The sequence below is a fragment of the Falco biarmicus genome, chromosome 8 (assembly GCF_023638135.1).
Source record: "Falco biarmicus isolate bFalBia1 chromosome 8, bFalBia1.pri, whole genome shotgun sequence".
NCBI classification, from domain to species: Eukaryota; Metazoa; Chordata; class Aves; order Falconiformes; family Falconidae; genus Falco; species Falco biarmicus.
The window spans coordinates 18,179,316-18,199,469 of NC_079295.1; the positions used below are offsets into that span (position 1 = coordinate 18,179,316).

At 39.8% G+C, this 20,154-nt stretch overlaps 1 long non-coding RNA gene across 1 annotated transcript; it reads left to right on the top strand.

Annotated features, from left to right (window-relative positions):
* Nucleotides 1-230: 230 nt before the first annotated feature.
* On the top strand, nt 231-19,055 carry LOC130154114 (uncharacterized). Its single transcript, XR_008823608.1, has 4 exons — nt 231-783; nt 1,701-1,835; nt 14,184-14,264; nt 18,864-19,055. It is a non-coding gene; the product is annotated as an uncharacterized LOC130154114 (long non-coding RNA).
* The last annotated feature ends 1,099 nt before the right edge of the window (nt 19,056-20,154 follow it).

The following is a 20,154-nucleotide window of genomic DNA, read 5'->3' on the forward strand; positions in this document are numbered from 1 at the left end:
GGGTCCAACTAATAAATGAGTCAAAGAGGATGTAAATGGTTACATACCTCTCAACATGTATGCTATATGCCAATTTAGACTCATTAGCCAGTATGTAATTATGTCTAATTTCACAATACTTCTGAACTCGGTCCATTAAGAAAACTTAAACTAGTATAACTTATGTTCTCTGAGACAGCAACAATCTGACCTTAAATGAACTGAATGTGAAATTGCCTGGTGATTGATTTTCCAATTTAATTATTTTTTCTTTAGAAGTTAAACATAGCCCTTTGCAGTCTACCGAATCTAGGTCAAATAGATGGGATATTAATAATAATTCATCCTGTATGAAATCTAGGGGTTATATTTAACAGTAAATTCAGATTCTGGAATCCTATGAAGCCTGAGTTTCATGTAAGTAGCCATCTCACACAAGACAAAGGCATAGGCCAGTTTCCCAGGCTTCTGTACATACTTGAAACTGACCCAGGACTCTTCCTCGGTGGCGCGCTTCCCTCCTTTGCACCAATTCTGGGCATCATGGGCACAGAAAGAAGTAGAGTGTTTCTAGATTGGGATTCTTATCCTTTTTTTTAATCAGTTTTCTTTCTACCCCCAAAGAAATGAAGTGAGCGAAGCAGGCTCTGCTATCTGCCTCACATAAGAGTAACTGCAAATGAAAACATTGGGATGTTTCCCTTGGATCCTAGAAGGAAGCAGGATCCTGTGCTGACCCACCCAGAAGCCAGCTGACCTAAAAGGCATTGGGTAGCATCCAGACCAGCTAAACCACCTCAAAAGGTAAAAATCAAAAAATTAGGCCTTGGAGGAATGATAAATCAATTTAAATGTTTTGGCTTGTGTGAGCTGAAACAAAATAACAAACTTGGAAATAAGTAGTTTATTTGTGTATTGAAGCTGATTTGCTTTTCAGATAGATACTAGAAGCTTTGGTGACGCTGGTCTTTTTTACTGCAACATGCTGCCTATAATTTGCTAATAGATTATATTTGAGAAAATGAAAGGGTGAATCTCTCCCTGCATTTGGCTCTTGTGAATCACCTGGCTGGTGCTAGACAAACTGCAACCAGCTTGGCAGAGTCAGCAGCAACTGGCTGCAGGACGCTGATGGCAAGGTGCAGCCCATGGGGCTGCTGTGGCAGCTGACTTGCAAGTGCTGCCCAGCCATGTCTGGTGGTTGTATCACCTTGGCACACCTTTCGCTGGGTTTACTTTTCCCCCGTGCACACAGCAAGTCCTGCAGTGCCTGGCCGTCTATGTAAATTCAGGGCAGGTTTATTTCTGCACTTGACAGATAATGTTTTTGTATCAGGAATCTGATTAACAGCCCTGGTGAACACCTGCAATTTATTCAAGCTTCTGGTCCAGATGATTTAAAAAAAAAAAAGAAATCTTCTATGCAGTAAATGAATGTAGAAATGGAGAGCTGGACAAATGACAGCATACAGAAATGGGCACTTAGACTGTGATAGGTAGAAAAAGCATTTAATATTTTTTTTAAAAAAGTAAACATTTGGGGAGGGAGAGATGGAGGACAAAGATGAAGAGTTACATTTGCTTTGAAAAAGAAATTGCTTCACAATCTACCGGGGTGGGAGGTTGGGGTGCTAAATGCTTCTTAAGTGAAACCCTGGAATAAATGAGTATGTCCTATCTGATGCCTCTTCAATTTGTGCTTTTTCTTTTTCATCTTGTAGATGTGTAATTGGGAGCATCAATGGCTTGTTGAAAAGCCAGGAAGGCCTGACACAAGGAGAAAGACTTTCTCCAGGTGTGCTGATGAACACTGTAAATCCAGGCAGACTTTAGAGTAACTTTTAACGAAACCAAAGGTAAGATGGTGTCAACCTCCCGCAGCACAAACATTTGGAGGGTGTTGTTTGCATCTTGTTGCTGTAATGCAAAAGTCTAGCTAAACAGAGAAAGGCATGGGGAAATCAGAATTCTGCCCCCCTTACTACTGTGCCAATTTATCGCAGCTATTAAGAATTTCTCTCTTTTATTTCCCCCCAGCCCCACCTCCCCCCCAGCGTTCCCAAATCTTCAGGGGAGCCGCGGCAGCAGTATGCCTTTGGGTGACACTTAGTGGCCAAATTGGAATAATGCACCAGAAATAGAAGGCGTATATGGGTGATATCAATGTTATTTGAACTAAAGGAAAATGATATCCAGGGGGACCATAATGTGAACTAGAGGCTGAAAAAAAGAAGTGGAAAATAATACATTATGAATGAAATGGAAAAGCTTAACAACATTATTTTAGGAAGCAAAACCAGCTCTGATAAATGTATTGCATATCTTTATAAAGTGTTCCATACAGAGGAGCTATAATGTGCTCTACAGGATCAGTTACTATCTATTTAAAAACAACCGTAAACGGCAATAAGACTAATAAGTTTAGTTCAGTAAAGTTGTCTCCTTGGATACCATTCAAGTGACTTCCAACATTGTTCCTGTGAAATAACCAGGAATACAAGCTTCAGGATAATAAATATAGTGTTCCAGATAAATATTCGTCAAGTGAATTTGATGTGGAAAAATCCTTTTTCAGAGCAGAGGTTTTGGGGTTTGCCTTTAAACACCTCGCAGGAGGTGAAAGGGGGCAGAGGAGGGAGCCTGCCCAGGGCAGCGCTCCCCAGCCCAGCACTGCCTGGGACCTGCCACAGCAGCAGGGGAAGAAGCCACAAGCCTCTGCAGGTAGCTTTGGTGAGCTGCAGGTAGGCTGTTTGAGGATGTTACCCATTCATTTCTTTTACTGCCAAACTGGATCTGTGAGGCTATGAAAGTGAAACGCCAGCATCTCTGTTCTCAGCTATGAGCCCTGAGAAAGACTTCTGCTGAAGAAAGGGTTTAATGCTTTTTGGTTTGTTTCAGTCTTCAAAGATATTCCTCCTGCACCTTGCAGATAAGTTCCTGTGAGAAGTCTGCCACCACTGTCAAAGACCTGCAAAATACTCCAGATCCCTACCTCACACAACAATTTCTTTCACTCTGAAGTTTTTTGGCACCTTGTTTTTTAGCTGATCTGTGCCACATGTTTCTGTGCTATCTTTTGTTTGCTTTATGGAAACAGCCCTGAAATCACCTAAGGAGCTTCAGTTTAGCTTCCAGTTCACGTACGATGTCTTGCTAATAGATAGTATAGATAGGGAGACATCGAGAGGCTGTTACAACAGAAAAGGTGGCTGTTGTAACCCTGCTGTTCATATTTTCCTCCACATCTCCCACTGTGTGCCATGTAATGGAAGCACTAGGGCTGCATTCAGCCTGCTACAGTGATTGCTGAGGGCACAACTGAACTATCAGTTTGAGATTCCTCAGCCAATTGAACATTCATTTTAAAAGTGTAATAACTTATACTTTGCAGAGAAGCAGTGAAGTGAAATAGTTGGTTTTCTCTTTGTTTTAAATCTCTGAAAATTTCATGACTATTCAATTATCTGAGGGCACCAGTATTAATGATTTGCACACGATGACACACACAGCTCCATTTTCCGATCAGAATGTCCTCATTTTCACTTTGTAATATCACAAAGATCAGCAACTACTTCAATTTCAGGACTCTAAGCTAGAAAAGAAAGCAAGCAGGAAACTCAAGAGCTTCCCTCCTCCAACAATCTCTCAGTAATTCTTCTATTGTTGGGACAATATCCCAAACTTTAAATTCCAGTTTGGGGCACTTTTTTTCTCATTTCATTTTTTCCCAAGGTTGAATAACATATCAGTCCTGCTTATATTTTTTTTCTAACTGATTGATATGATTTAAATAGGTCAAACAAAAAAAAATGGTGAAGAAAAAGTAAAATATCAATATTCTGACAATATGCAAGTAAAGTCTGTGCCCAAGCTCTAGCTAAAGCAAGAGTGAGTTATTTGTGCTTAGAGGTAAGGAGACAATTAAGTATTTCTAACTTTAAAAAGTTATATATAAAGCCAATATCTTATTAGGACTACAATGACAGCAATCCTGGATTTTAGTGCCCCTTCTATCAGGTAAATGAGAGCTCCTGTCTTGGCTTAGATAGCAGAGACAGGATATGCAAAGATACATTGGCTCTCAGGTTTGAACTAGCTATTTACACCCCTGGAAGTAGTGCACCCCTCCCCCCCCTCGCAGTTCAGACTTGCTGCCACTCACTACCGGAGCTGTAAGAACAGTGATTTGCACAGCATGGCATAAGGGAAGGGTGCAGCCCTCACCAGACCCTATGCAGCATCTGCTTATATGTCAAGTCTGTGAAAGGCTGCAGCAGAAAAGAATAAAACAACCTGTTCTTCATGCTGACTGAGGCTAGCAGAAGAGGCAATGAACTTAAATGAGAGGCAGGAAGATTTAAATTACTCGTTAGGGAAAAATTCTCATCGTTTGGGGGAGTAAGCATTGGCATAGATTGCCTAGGCTTTGTTCTTAAAACCTACGACAGAGGAGATTTCACAACATCTTAGCAAACTTTTGCCAAAAATGACTCACGGCAGAGTAATTTGCTGATTGATGCCTTAAGATCCCTTGCCACAGTAGATTTTAATAGTCTGTGTATGCACAGTTCATTGATTTGCTGGTTTGTTCAATCATTTGACATCTTAGTCCCAGTAATTACATCAAAAGTCCTATATCAGCTGCTAGTATGGTTGCATTACACAATGCTTTGATGCATTTTTACTAATTGGCTGCTCCTGTATTATTATTTAGTGCACGTTAACTTTTAGCCTGACTCATAGAGAACACTTCAAGTACAAGTGCCAAACAATAATTAATGCTGTTAAAAATACACCACAGCAAAAAGTAGAAACTGAGAGCAATGAGTGAAATATTTGCTGCTTTTTCCCCTGAAGGCTCTAGCATGAAAGAATATATGGTGCCAACTAAGTACATAACAGGGGCTTGTGGTCTTCCTGTTAGATCAATGTATTTCCATCAAGGATTCACTTTTTACTGGAAAATCCCAGTAATTCAAGACCACCAGAGTTAATACTTAGAGCTGTGAATGCTTTCCTCAGGCTACCAAGCTGGCAGGGCCACAACCTCTTGCAGCCTTTCTCTTCCTTTTCCTGCCACGTACCTGGTAATGCAGAACTGATGTGGGTTACAGACAGTGACCACCAAGGGCAGCTCTTGACTTAGGACAGCTTGTTAACTGAAAAATAAGTTACACCAATCTCAAAAGACATCTTCATTTTGCCTCCAGAAAAGATGGGAACAGCTGTGTAGCCTATGTTGTGAAATGTGTCAGGAAAGCCACTGGGGCACAGTTATAAGAAACTCAGTCCCATCTTCCCCCTACCTCTAAATTAAAAAAGACCCCAAGATGTCCCCATTGCTCATTTTGCAGCTGCTGGAAGGGTTTGTCACAAATACATTTTTCAGCCTCAGTCTGATGGATAGGGAAACATACATTGAGAAATAAATATTTATGATATATAGTTGCTCGGATTCTTTTATTTATAGATTGTTCAGTGCAGATGCCTATCACAACAGTAAAACTAAAACTGAGCTAAGGTTTAGCATTTATGATTCATCTGCTATGGAAGGCTTAAATCATCAGTCCACTAAATGGAATGGTTCTGACTAGATTGTGAAATCTTTATAAGTGTCAGTCCTGCAAAGAAAATAAATTTATGTTACGCAGTTTTTGCATTGACCAAAAAGGCTATCTTGAACACAGGGGACTTACTAACCACCCGCTGAATACTAACAGCAAAGCTTTGAGTAACTGACACTAGAAGAGTAGCTACTGGAGTTGACATATTTCTAAGAAGACCACGGGGTTCAGCAGCAATGCCCACCTAGCTGTATACCAAAGGGTTTCCAAGTCACTAGCTCTTTGCAAAACACAATGTTTGTCACAGATACAGTGAAAGTCATTGTGCTAGGCAAGGGGTGTTGACAGTTGACTGAAAATATCATCTGCCTGACACTTCAGCAGTTTAACTTTGAAGCGATAGACTTCCATCTGGCCATCAGAACCTGACCTTATGAGTCTCTAGCTCTGCAACTCTCCCCTTCACGGGCAATGATTGCAGGTAAAACACCTTCAGCTAAGAATATGGCTCTGTGTGCCTGTAACAAAACATTTCAGTCTCTCCTCCAAGGTCAAAAGACTGCTACTTCGGATCAACTGATGTGAACCAATCTTAATCAGACAAGAAATGTAGTGTCTTAGGTTAAATACAAACAACATCAGAAAACGGTTGAAAATAGTTTAGATGCCAGCCTAGCAAGCTTTCTTGCTTTTAATGCACAGTTGGAAAATCAAAACTCTTGTGTGAGGCTCAAGTATCTATTATCAGCTTTTATACGCTAGGCTAGATCACTGTGCAATGTCCCCACTAGTATTTCTTACTAGTATTTGTATTTCAAGTGGTCTTAGTCAGCAATCAGGCCTTCGCTGTGCTCATTACTGCTTGCACACAGAAAAGATGATCTTGCCCCAGAAAGCCTACAGCTTAGGCATTTGACAAATAAATTGATGTAAGAAACTACTTCTGGGTTTCTGGAGGGAAATGAATTGAACAAAAGAATAGAAGATAATAGTAACAGAAATAGCACTCCTTGTAACTACTTGTACCATGACTGCATCTTTCTTCCACAGAAAGACCTGCCAGCTTTCGTTCATCCAGCTTTTAGGGATAAGTGTCCTTCCTGTGGCTTCTGGAGTAATCAAATCTTATCATTGTTTTCCGTTAGTCGAAGTTGGTGCCTCTTGCTTTTAGTTGTCATTCACTTGGTCTTTTTCCATAATTGTCCACTGTAATACACACCACTCCTGCTGGTCCTCAGCCTGGATAGGTCTTTTTGTCTGACCCAGCACCTTACATTCACTTGCTTAAAAAGCCAGCTCACCAAGCTTTCTAGCATTGTGCTTTGTAAGATATAAAATAGTAATGAATTGGACCACCAATGTGATGCCATCTTTCTGAATCCTCACTCACTTGTCCAAAGATGTATCCTACTCACTCGGAAACTGTGAATTGTTTTTAGCGTTTACCGTTTTCATAATTTTTCATTTCTGAAGAGGCTCTTCCACCTTTCAAGACTGAGATGAGGCTTCAAAATCAGAAGGATCTCATTAATTGATTCTACGAAGAACAGATCCTCTGCTGTTCCCTTGCCACCTCTCCAAATGGCCCTTCATTTACAGGTACCAGAGTGCAGTAGTTTTCCATCAAGATCATTATTACCTCTAAAGGTGGATCTTTACTAGGCAAGGTAGAGCTTTCCCATTTGTATAGAGCATGTTTGATGAGTAGCTGAATGAGTTGTGCTTCATTGCATTGAACTGACATGAGATCTCTAACATTTTGCTCAGGCAGATTGCCTGTGGCAGAATAATGGTTTGATCAGTGTAGTGTCTTTCATAGACAGTAGTGATATCTTGTCGGTTTTCTTTCTGTTTTTGATGTTGTGGCACTGCCATAGGAAGGCAGGAAAGTTATCAATGGGTCTGAGACAGAAAAAATAACCTGGTACTTTCATTTAATCTTTGAGAGTATTAGTCACTCTGACCATGACCAGACTGAAAACATATAGAAGTAGCAACAATATTTAATACAAAGATAATTTGAACAAAGGATTAAAAAACAGGACTTTATTGACTAGTATTTCTTTATCAGTATTGACTTGTCTTGTTTGGTGACAGCTCGATATAGAGTAAGAAGTGATTCTTGTCCTACAGAATTTTTGCAGACTAAAACTTCAAATAGGCATTTCTGTGGATGGACCTTTGCCTGGGCCTCTGTGTCATGAAAATCTGTTCCTGTAGACTCTTCTGGCTTGAAGTGTAGTCAGGCCTGGTTAGAAATAAAACAAGACATATGATAATAGTGCTTGTGTGTCCTTATGCTGGTTCTTTAGGAAGTAGTCTCACTTCAGTTATTCTCCGGGTTTTGGTCCAAGTCAAGCAGTTTGGACAGATCTCTCATTGTAATAATTCACAGACAATTTCCCTTTTCTTGATTTAATGAAGTTGAAATCATATGATTGTTGTTGAATGTATGTATGTCCCGGGTAGCAAAGCCCTACTGAGTTTTTATAGGTTTAGTTGGTAACTAACACTTACTTACCAGGTTGTAGTATCATTTGCTTATCTTGCCGTTCTTGGCTTCAGAAATGAATAGTACAAAAATAAATCGGCTTGACTGAGGGAGACTGTTTTGGTGCCAGTCTAGAAATTAGCTTTGGCTGCTGCTTGCCCACAGATGTTTGTCTACGTGATAGGTTTGAAGTTCTGTCTTCCTTATGAGGACCCCTTAGGGATTTTTTTGCAGAGGGCCCCAAATAAATCAGTAGAGGTTTCACTGTTCAGTCTGCTTTCTTGCCATCCTGCAACTACAAGCACCATCAGAGGCTGCCACGTTCACAGGCAACAAGTTTCCACCAAGCAGGAGTTAGTACAGATGGTCCCTCACCTGCCCTGTTCAGCAAAGGAGAACCCACACTTTGTCCCATATTTCCTGCAGTGCAGTGTAGCCACCTCAGCACGACCATAAGTTACTATGAATCTGGCCCTCAGTTTTAAAGGTCATTTTCATCCCTTCCTGATGGCAGAGGTCAGTCTGCTTAGCTAATTGCAAAGAAAAGTGGCGGGCTGAGTTATGTGCTCTATAAGCAAGTCTCACTAACATGATGAATCACTGAAGGGGAAGAGCCAAGTCTAAAGCAGGGAAGTTTAACAATCTATTGTATCCTTCCCTTAATTAAAGGTTTGGAGTGAGGCACATAGATGCAAAGAAGAGATAATGAACTTCTCTTTTTAAAGTGAGGGAGGAAAACCAGCTGCAGGTAGTCTTGGCTTTAAACATGACTGGCAGAATACCAACCTGGAACTCAAGCCATCCTCCATGCTTCAATATTCCAGGGAGAACACCTGGTTCCCACTAGGATGCTGCTATTTTATTTGCCTGTTTACGTGGAGACCTATTTCTATTTTCTTGGAATTACATTCAATTGAATTTCAGGCCTTCCAGGATTTATATAAAACATCAATCCAGCTGCGAGTAACAAAAGCGAAAACAGAAAATCTGTAAAAAACCTTAATATGATTATGTAGGAAGGATAGCAAATCTGTGATATTAATAAATACACAATCATAAGAAAGATCTGTCTCTCAAGTGGCTAGAGGTTTACAGAACTAGGATTATCACTGAAAGTCCATCTGTTAGCTGCTGTGCCTGTGAAGGACTTGACCTGCCCTGTTCAGTCTGACAGTAGTACTTTTATGTTTGCCATCGCTGTAGAGAACATGGAAGCAGCCTTTCAGACCTACACTGCCACAGCAACAGTTCTTGCAGTGCTCAAAAGACTGAATAAAGAGATGGGTATGCATTGATACTCCTCATTTGAGCTCTTAAAATGCCCATATCTTTATCTAAGTTTTGCAGTCCTGTTCAACTCCTCTGCTTACTGTAAATCAGAACTTTCCACCTCACTGAAGCTTTGTACAGCATTCTGTGCTCTCCAGGACAAACTGTGGAGTAATCTGCCACTTTTAAAGCCCAAAGGCAATGAGAGCCTCTTTTGGCAGTGACAGACTGGGATAAGGGCAGCAACCAGACATTGATGCTGGGTACTTGGTGGAAAGGGTTCCAAGGTTCTGCCAAGTGCAACTAACACAGGGATTGGACTGGTGGCACAGAGCTGGGATGAAACCAGCTCTTACACCATTCAGCATCAGCCAAAATAAAGTCTTTCCTTACTGTGGAACACTTGGAAACAAGAGAGGGAGAAATCATACCCTATAGAGTAAGTGTCCTTCAGATCAGTTGCCTCAGCGGTTGGGGCAAAGACATGGCTCCAATACTTCATCCTCTCCTAATGATGCCCCCCTGCCCTTCACAAAGCCTACAGTCTTTATGGGTCTCCTGAAACCAGCATTACTCTCACTAACAATAACTGTGTCTATTGTGTTTTAAAAAGGAATCGGTCCCCTTTAGAAACATCAAACAACACCAAAAAAAAAAAAAAAAAAAAGAAAGAAAAAGCAAATTGTACAGTAAAGCGTTTGCTCTACAAGCAAAGGGATATCAATTACAAGAAATTAGGGAAAAACAGTCTTCAGTAATGAGGCACAGAAATCATGTTCCTGATGCCACCACCCACCGTGGCTTTTCTGTGGGGACACACTTCCCTTCAAAATGGTTGATGCTTAACTGAAATTTCAGATCAACAAAACCCCAACTCACCACCACTTTTTTACTTTACTTTTCTCTCTCTTTGATACTTGAGAAAGACCCTTTTATTTCTCTCTTGCATTTATCAAGAAAAACTTGATTTATAGAAATGCAGAATGCAATCGTAGCAGACCTTTACCATATCAAACACTGTGAGAGACACCTTTGGATTTTTGTTCCAGGGTTTTGAAAAAAAGATTTATATTAATAGAAGTTTTTGACGGATATTTTGTCCTGAAATGGTTTTACCTGAAAACAAATATGAAAACAAAGCCTAGTTAAGTTTGTGGGGTTTGTTGGCAGAAGAGTATTTCTGTGGAAAACATGAAATAAAATACTGGGGGGGTTTCATTGTGATTAATTTGATTCCACAGAAAATACTTAATAAATTGTAACTTCCGGTACCTTTGCTGAAATATAACGTAAAAAGTAATGTAATAATTAAGTACAGAAGTGAATGTTGGTCTCTGGTGTTTTATACTTAAGACTCTTACTGCCTTGGAAGGTAATATATTTTATGGCATCCCAATGAAACACTGCTGTCTTATAAAGAAAACCACAGTGCTAAATTTTCCAAACTACCATAAATATAATTACCTCCTGCTGAGAATCAAAGTGTTTATTTATAGATTCATTACTTTTAGTAATTAAGTCTGTAATTTCCTTCAGAATATGATTCATTCCTTCCTAAATCATAAAAGTCGGGCCAAAAAGTTCTATTTGATTGGTCAACATACAGAAATTCCTTTACAGTTGCTCCATGCCAGAATTACATTAAATCTTCACCTTTTAAAGTGAATCAAAGTCCTGCCTGAGATGGTAGGTAGCAGTGAGGAAGGAAAGCAATGCAGTCAAGGGAAAAGGGGGAGGGGGAGGTGTGTTCATCTGTCTGTCTGAGAAGATTTTAATAGCGTGCATGAAACTCACTGGCCAGCTAGGATGTGGAACACAGAATATGTCCCTGTGCTTTCTTCTGCTGCAGCCAAATTTCCAATTCTGCTGAAGGCCCATGAACATTTGTGCATATTCTTACTGAATTTTGCTCCCTGTAAATTCTTCTGGCTGAGGTTGCTTTCCCTTCGCAGTGTGAGGAATGGTACTCCTCTACAGAAACTTTAAGTCAACATAATATTTTTCCTTTCGTTGCCTCTTTCTGCCTGTAATATGAAACAGAGAAGAGGATATAGTCATTAAGATAGTAGATAACGCATCTTAATGGTACGAAAATTTAAGTTAGATTGATCTTTGATTTTAATAAAAGCTGACAATGCTCTGCAACAGTTGCTGGTGCATACAGCAAAGACATCTCCATGTTATTATGCATGTTGAATGTTAATACAGTAATTGCTTTTTTTCATTCAACTCAATTTGCTTCCAATTTTTCTCTTCCTTTACATGATTTTTTTTTTATTCTGTCAGGAAAGAAAAATCTTACTAGTTGCTAAGTAACTGTAGCAGTATTGCTGCAGATGTGCAATAGGCATATCTAATTACTATGGTGGTCCTTATTTTTTAAGTAAAAAGATATCTAAGTAAAATAAACATGATATTGAAAGTAGTGATGGCCTGATAAAAGATGCTTTGTATTATCCCAAATGTTTGCAGCCATGTATACATTACATCAGCTGATGGTAGAAAGTTTTTTGGAGGAGTGGATTATTCTCAAAATGGCTTATTTTAGTGGCATTGACCATCATAGGACCACCTCTCCCCAGAGATTTACACACACATCAGATATGACACCTAGTTGCAGCTGGGGCGGGAGACACTTTCTTCACAGGCTAAAAACAGGGTAGGCCAGAACTTGCAAAGTCATGGACTCTAATTCTTATCAGTTTCTGTAAACATTTCTAGGTAAATTGTGAGTCTTATCACTGGCCAAGATCTAATGTTTCTGCCCACGATGGCTGGCAAGTCCCCCTTTGCTTTTATCAGTACAGTGCTCCAGAGCTTTAGTCAAAGATTTATGGGAATATAATTTGGGTGGCCATCATGGCAAAATGAAATCTCTTGACTCATTTACATGGCTCCTTGCAGGTAGTGTGTATGTTACTTGAATGTTAGAGTTGTCCTTTCTGAATTTGTTGCGCTGAACACTGCAGACCCCCTTGGGCTCTTGGAAGTCAGGAATCCCCACACCAAATAAGATCTTGCTCGCTTCATGTCACCCCTTGGCAGACGGGGTGGCATGCAGTTGTTTACTCACTGGTCCATGTGAGGGCTAATAGCTGTCTCTGTTACTTGTTGCTTTTCTGTGTAAAAGAAATGTGCTGGTGGGCACAACGTATCAGAGTTAAAATCCTATTGATCATTAATTTGAGAGGAAAATAGAAGAATGCGTATGTGACAGTGAATGATTGCTCTACTGATAGATTTCATTTTAGCCTTTACTAATCTGAGTGTGTTTAACTTTGTAGCCACAGCAGAATTTTAATGTTAGATTTTTAGCATAGATAGACTCTCCTCTTACTGTGGGAAGAACAGAAGAGTTGTAATTCATGACATTATTAAAAACTAATACATGACATTTTAAAGATGCTGATATTTCGTTAATATTTAATTTATTGTAGCTAGGTTATGAGAGTTCCATTTATTTTGGGGTTTGTATTCAGTTTAATCAAATGTGTCCATTAAGTGTAGGATGTGGCATTTTAATTCTTTTAGGGTACGTTTGCAGGAGATTGATTTTTCCTGTGTTTGCATAGAGTGAAGGAGTTTGCCCGTGTAATCTCCAAAAAGGTCAAATCTTTACTTAATAAATGTATGATTCAGGAATATAAAGCTCATTCTTTAGGACATCACATTAATATTTATTGGGGTCTGGATACTACAAAGACCTGTTAATTAGCTACAGAGTCTTTTGTGTATTGGTTAAACTGGCTTAAATCCAGTTTTGCTCAAGACGGATTAAAATTGCTCCCATTATGATAAATCTGCTAAGCAGGGGACTCACATTCCCATTAATTCCTATGGCTTAGATTAGTGTGTAGGTACATCTTTGTGCCATGACTAATGGCTAGTGGTAGCTGACATTTTTAATAAATTCAGTAAAGACTGTTTCTAAGAAAAATCATCTCCTATTGCTGACAGTAGAGTAAGAACCAGGCAGCAGTCAGGGAGCCCAGCAGCAGGAGCTATGCAGCTCCATCTGGAAGAGGCAGCAAATGTCCCAACCTGTGCAGTACTTGCCCTGTGCAGGAAGAGAGCAAAGACCAGAAACCTCGTCTAGGAGTTGGCTGAAGGAAACTCTCCCAGATACAGAGCTAACAGTCCAAATTTTAAAAGTACAGAAAAAAGAAGATGGCTAGCACCACTTAGATGACAGAAAAGCAGCTCTGAAAGTGGAGCAGGGAGAAGAGGCTACTGTCCAAGTAAAGGGATACTATGCACAGCTACAGTTGCAGTACTGCCTAGGTGAGGCAGGATTTGTGTGTATATTGTGCAAGACAATGCAGTACAAACATCACCAGGCTGAACAGAGCCTGTAAATCCACAAGACTCATTCTGGATCTGGTCCAGGATGAGTGCAGCTACATTTGCATAGTGCCAGCCCTAATCAAATACACCTTGTTTCTAGACTCCATTCAGTTGTTTCTTAAATACCTTTGACTGCAGAGTTAGTGGGTTAGAAAAGATAAGATTAGACAAAGCAACTAGTAGTCTCAGTATTTTTATAAAGTGGGAAAGAGAATGTATGCAGTGTAACAGTTGAAAAAAAAGACTTGGTGCCCTGCTAGAAAATTCCTAGAATGAGTGGGCTTAAAAAACACTTGCAACTAAAAGCTCATGCCTTCTGTTGACGGAAGAAGCCACAGAGTCAAAACTGGATTGAAAAAATAAGGGTGGAAAGGACCTAAAAAAGAATCATATGGCAAAAAAGGACACCAAGTGGAATCACCATATTTTTTTGTCCCAAAGAAATGTACAGACAACTGTTCACAGGCATGCCACTAAAAGGTGCAAAGCAGTGTGGGGATAAGATGCCCCACTGATCCTGTTTCTTGACATTGCAGATGGTGATACAGACCAAGGTGGGGAGGATGCTGAGGAGGTGGGCTCGTGGATCGTGGGGACACTGAAGCAAAGGATGGAAAGTAGGCATGTATACTTGTTTGAGGAAATTGAAGACAATGCATTCAAATGTAACTGTAGTAGACCAGCTTAAATCTTGGAGGCACTTTCTGGATAGTCAGTAGGAGATAAGTATTGATGGAACTTGCCTGACCTTGAATCAACAGAAACTTCTTTGTTTTCATAGAGCACGTAGCATCTGATAACAGTGATTCAGCTGAAGAACTTTATACCTCTGCACAGTGTCATCAACATTGTGGTAAATCTAGAGTGATAATGAGATTTTAAAAAATACTTGGATGCCGCTGTGGGGCTCTTAACTCTTGTAATTTTTTTTTGTTTGTTTTTCCTTCTGACAGGTATTATTCTAAAATAGAAAAATATTATTTCATAAAACCTCATTTAAACCCCATGCCCCAAATCTGCAGGACTCTCTTCTCTCAGTGAAAGGCAGAATAATGGGCAGAAAGCTAAGCCATCTGCATAAACTGTTTACCCAGAACTCCTGATGGGGTAAAACCACAGAAGGTAAAGTGTTCTCTGCTCTTAGTTATTGGCACACAGGGAAAAGTCAGCCCTCAGAAAGGTTCATTTTCATCAACTTTCAACTCAGCACTTCCCCACTGATGTTTTTGAGCCATCATAACAGGAAGCAAATTAAAACCTGGTTTGGAACGCAAAGCTGAACTTAGTGTAGAGTTTGGAGTCCTTCTCCAGAAGGACTTTCCAAATGAAGTGAAGGTTCTTCCAGAAGCTGAAGAGAATGGTAGCAATTTTGGATTAGCTCCATGAAGGTCTCTTTTTTTCACAGAGCTAAACAAAGCTGAAATGACCACTGTTGGCTGAACTGAAGAACAGGGTCAGGCAGTGCTCCCACGGGGCTGAAGCCTCTCTGTGAGCCCTCTAGGACAGTATTACACAGTGAAAACCATGGACCAGCCAGAGAAGTGGTGGCTAAAAATACATATGCCTGCTGCATGCTCTTTCCAGTGAGTGAGGAATCAAAATAATGAACTATTTCTAGCTTAAGGGAATATATTATGTATAATCATAAACGCGTTGCTGGGGGCAGTGTACAGGTTGAAGCTGTGTTTCTCTAATAATGGTAATCTCTGTCTTTCTACCCCAAAGAATCCAGTGCTTGGATGTGGGGAACAATATTGCTCTCAGGCAATATATTTAGTGTTTCCAGAAATTCTGAGTGAGGGCTTGAACTGAAGGTATATGAGAACCCTGAAATACATTGAACTTTTTTCTTCTTGGGGTTTTTTTCCCCGATTATTCCAATCAGAACGTTGGTTTTTTTCTGATTATTCCAATGAGCTAGGAGAGAGCTTATACGATTTGAAGCTTTTATTTCTTGCTAACACATGTTCACAAACACAATGGCATTCGGTTGAATTGTATCCAGAAAATTAATTATTCTTCAGAAGGATTTTGGCTTTCTCTGAGGACAGTCTCTACGTTTTTGCATTAGAGAAATCTTTTGTCTTTGTTTAACAAATAGGTGCAGTGGGGAAATACTTGCTTGGGAAATTCCTGGAGGGACTAAGATGCACAAAGATCTTGATGCTGCAGTCCAAGATAAATAGGACATTGTAATACACTTAGCGAATGAAAATGCAAATCACCAAAAAGTAGAGGAGGAAAAAAATATATTCCCTGGCCTGAACATTCAGAGAAAGAGAGCAGGGCTGGGAGGTGTCTGACAAGCACATTATTTGCAGTCTCCTGCTAATTGAGTGTTATCTGAATTGCTTGAGGCTGTCCATGACCAAATGTATTTGTAGAAATGCCAGTAGTTTCAGAGAGATGATGCACTTACCAGAAAAAATTGTGAGCACTGTAGAGAGACTACAAGCAAATGGTAACTGGTCTAGGAGGACTTCTTGTGCTTATCAGGAGTTTGTCCTTAAAACCTAATCAATGTGGTGTTAATTTATCAGTTACAGCTAAAGAATTTAATTGGAGTTTTGTTTGTATATGTGGGTTTAACTTATCAGTGTGCTTGGCCTCTCTACAACCTAACAGTAAATTACCATCTAAGCAATGAGATGTAGGTGAAGCCAATCCAGAAAGGTAGCTGGCAAAGGAGATGTTTTTAAAGGGATTCAGGAAGTAGGCACACAAGTCTATGAGACTTAGGAAGCAGGACAAAAAAAACAACTACAGGATAAAGAACATAGGGTGGGGGAAGAAGAGATGTGGAAACAATAAAGGAAGAAATCTGAGAAAAGATGTAGAAAGTAAGAGGAATAGGAGAGAAGGATTGTGCAACAGAGGAGAAGTATGGATCATAGAGGGACAGAAATAGTTAAGCAGAAGATAAATAGAGACTGGTATGAGGAAAGAGACTAAAATAATAGAAAAATGTGAAAATGAGAAAATAAAAACAAATTAACAACTAGAACTATGGAATTAATAAAAGCCATACCTCACACTGTGCTCAGTGAACGGATGTTTTATATTATTTGTCTTAGGCTTTCTGTTGAAACTATGTTATCACAAACCATGAAGCCTTGATGCACAGCGATGTGGATCTTTGTAAGATGATGCATGTAACCAAACTGAAAAATGCTTTGCCTGCAAGCAGGTGTGTTGCCATGTTGTGATACCAAAACGCAGCTTGAGGGTACAAAGCTACCTTTCAAATACTTCCAAAAGCATTTCTCTCTCTCTTCCATCTGTTTTTGGCTGCTATTAAATCACAGGTTTCTGACAAACATATGAGTCTGAAAATAAGATCATCTCTGCAATTCATACTTCTATTTAGTGGATACAGTTTAACAGGTCTTCTGGTACATACGAGTTTACTCCTTGTGAGGTTGTAGGAAAATCTTATCTACAATTTTAATCGTTTTAGTGATATTGAAATATATGTTCATGTTTATTTTCAACTAGAGATAATCTTATTTCCACAGTTTCTCCTTTTGGGAAAAATCATTTTTATTGCAATGGAGCAATACAAATGACTGTATCCAACAAATTCTGTTTCAGATTTCTATTGTGTGGATACCAAATAGGTACTTTGAAAAACAAAACTTCAAATATTCCAAATTCTCCCAAATCAGATTTGCATTGAGGCATCCTGCTGCTAGTAATACCATCTGCCAGCTGTCAAAACCCATGATATATTGTATGGCTTGTGATGCTTTTGCCATGGTTTATTGATTAGGCACTGCGGTCAGCAGAGCATTAGTGATTCTGTTCCTGCCTTCGGTTACAGCTGTCCGCAGACATGCGGGTGCGCACACGCCTGATCCAGCCATACCAGTGCAACTCTGTTTTCAAAAGCATTAATCATTGCAGAAGGACAAGGAGAATAATTGAAGTCCTGTGGGCATTTGAAATAGTTCAGCCCCACTCTATACTGTGAAGACCGCCAAGCTTTATGTGTTATGAGACAAGTAGAAATGTTGTTTGAATAGAGTGTGCAGGGAGAAAGAAATAGATTAAAAGCTATTCTCAGCACATGGCACCTTTTTCAAAGTGCTGACTAGCAGTTTGTGTTTAGACAGTAATTTGGAGCTGAGAGGAATTTCAGATCTGCTTCAACCTAACTGTGAGGAATGTAAGGGTGTGCAGAAGAGGACGTTGTTACTGACTGCCTTGATGGCTCTCCTGCTTTTCAGCAGTGCTAATCTGGAAAGCTTGGGAACCTTCAGAGACACCTGCCTACCAAGTTTAAGATAACAGAGCTCCAAAGAGAGACTTGACTCAATATGGTTATTTTTCCCGGAATTATGGGCTCATTCATTTCTGTGCTTTTATAAATGGTTCTACTACTGATTTACACAGATAAATTCAATAATTAAAAAACCTCACTAGAAACTGTTGTGTGCATCTGTATGTGCTTTAGATGATCCCAGAAGAACAATGCTACTTACAGCCCACTATGAATGCATAATGTCTCCCAGATAATGGATAATTGCTCCAATTCTAGAGGTGTCACATCTCAAAAACCCCGAAACAAACCATGCCATGAAAAATAATAAAAAACCCACAAGTGGGAATGGTTTCTAAAGTGAAAATGGGTGGCTTTTTTTTTGAATGCCCATAAGAATGAGGGATGTGAGAAGAAGCAGAGAAGAACTTAGAAGTATATTTATCAGAGCTTTGAGGAGCTTGGGGTGTTTAATATACTTGTCCTCTTGAAGTGAGAAGACATGGTACAATTGCGTTGGAACAAGTGACAGATCAGAGTTTGGTCAGTGCAGCAATTAAAAAACCCAACAACACCACAAAACCAAACCAAATCAATAAAAAAACCCAACCAACCCACAAAAAAAAAAAAAACAAAAAACAAAACATGAAAGGAAGGGTATGGTGCAGTTCAGATATATACACCCTGAAGCCCTGCATATTCTAAATCACAGAGGGATACAGACACACAATTCAGCTTAAAAGGAATGGCCCTGTTGATATAAATGCAGCAGAAAGCATCTATTAAAAGAAATGAAATGTAATGATAAGCTCTGCTTATATATAATATATATACTACTATTATAACTCTCTCTATATATGATTATATATATATAATAATATATATTCTTAATCTATGCCACAATTTATGTTCACATAAGGTTTCAGTCAAGCCATTTATTTTATCTCCTCTTTTGCAGTTTCAAGAAAGAACCAGCAAGATCACCTAAATTTTCTCTCATTTGGACAAATGTAAACCTGATGGCTGTGGCCTGGAGGGAAGAGCTGCCCTCCCTCCCTCCCGCCAGAAGAGGAGGATGACTCTGTTGGCATCTGGCAGCGAGGGGAACAAAGGGCTGGCTCTGAACCAGTTTGCTGCCAGTGTTAGAGGTGAGATATTGCTCTTTGTAATAAGCAGACATATCATAATGTGAATGAAATTGTGTAGTTGCAATACTGAGCATAAATCTGGGCATATCAGCTCAGGTAAAAGTGATTTGCACTGCAAAAGTTGTAGACTGACAAGGCAGTATAGGAAGTCTATTGAATAAGTCTCCTTTGGGTAGCAAAGATGCCTGTGCAGTCCTCTGTGTTACAGACACTCTTGTACTCTTGCTGGAGACCACAGGGCACTGAGGAGCAGGCACTGTTAGCAGAGCTGCAGTGATTACCCACATGAGCTTGGAGTTGCTAAGGCCCTTTGGAGCAATGGGGCAGCTGAGGCAAGTGGCTGGAGGCACCATCAGAGACAGCAAATGATCAGCTTTGGACCCGTGGAGCTTCAGGAGCTGAAGCCCTTGCTCCTCAGCAGCATAGGCAACACATTCCCCCAGCCTGACAGCCGTAACCTGCAAGACTGAGGTGTTACTATAGGATGAGAAAAACAGCCGCAGGACCCAGCACAAGAGATGAAAGAGAAGGACTATATATTATATACTTGCACTTCTGGAAAGGAGTGGTTATGTATTATATACTACTCTATTTCCCTGTTACCGCTTCCTCCTCCCCCCTTCAGTGAAATACTGTTCTAATATTTGAAGTTCATCTGTCATTTACAAGCAGGAATAATTAGCCCAGTTTTATGTTTCCAAATTTCAGGACATGCGTTTAAGCTGGTGTTTATTAGAAACTCCTGAAGTTTGACCGTAGCTCTTTTTGCTGTCAGTGAAAGCCTGACAGAAGGGTCACATTCCCCCATTTTCATAAATATGGGATTTCCTGAAATACTTTGCATTTAACATTTGGATATTAAGCCCTAATAAATACTCAGAAAAGTGTGAGAAGTTCCATGTACTGCAGGGCACCACCAAATCTTCAAATTTGTTCTTATTTAAATTACATGTGCCAATACCTCTCTTCTTATTGCAGCCTGAGTATGTGCTCTAGGTATTTCTAACAAATATACAGTCATCAGTTGCCTCACAGCTGTTTACAGCATCCCGGATTATGTTAAATGCCTCTGCCATCCTCAAAAGAGTGGCTCATCTTTCA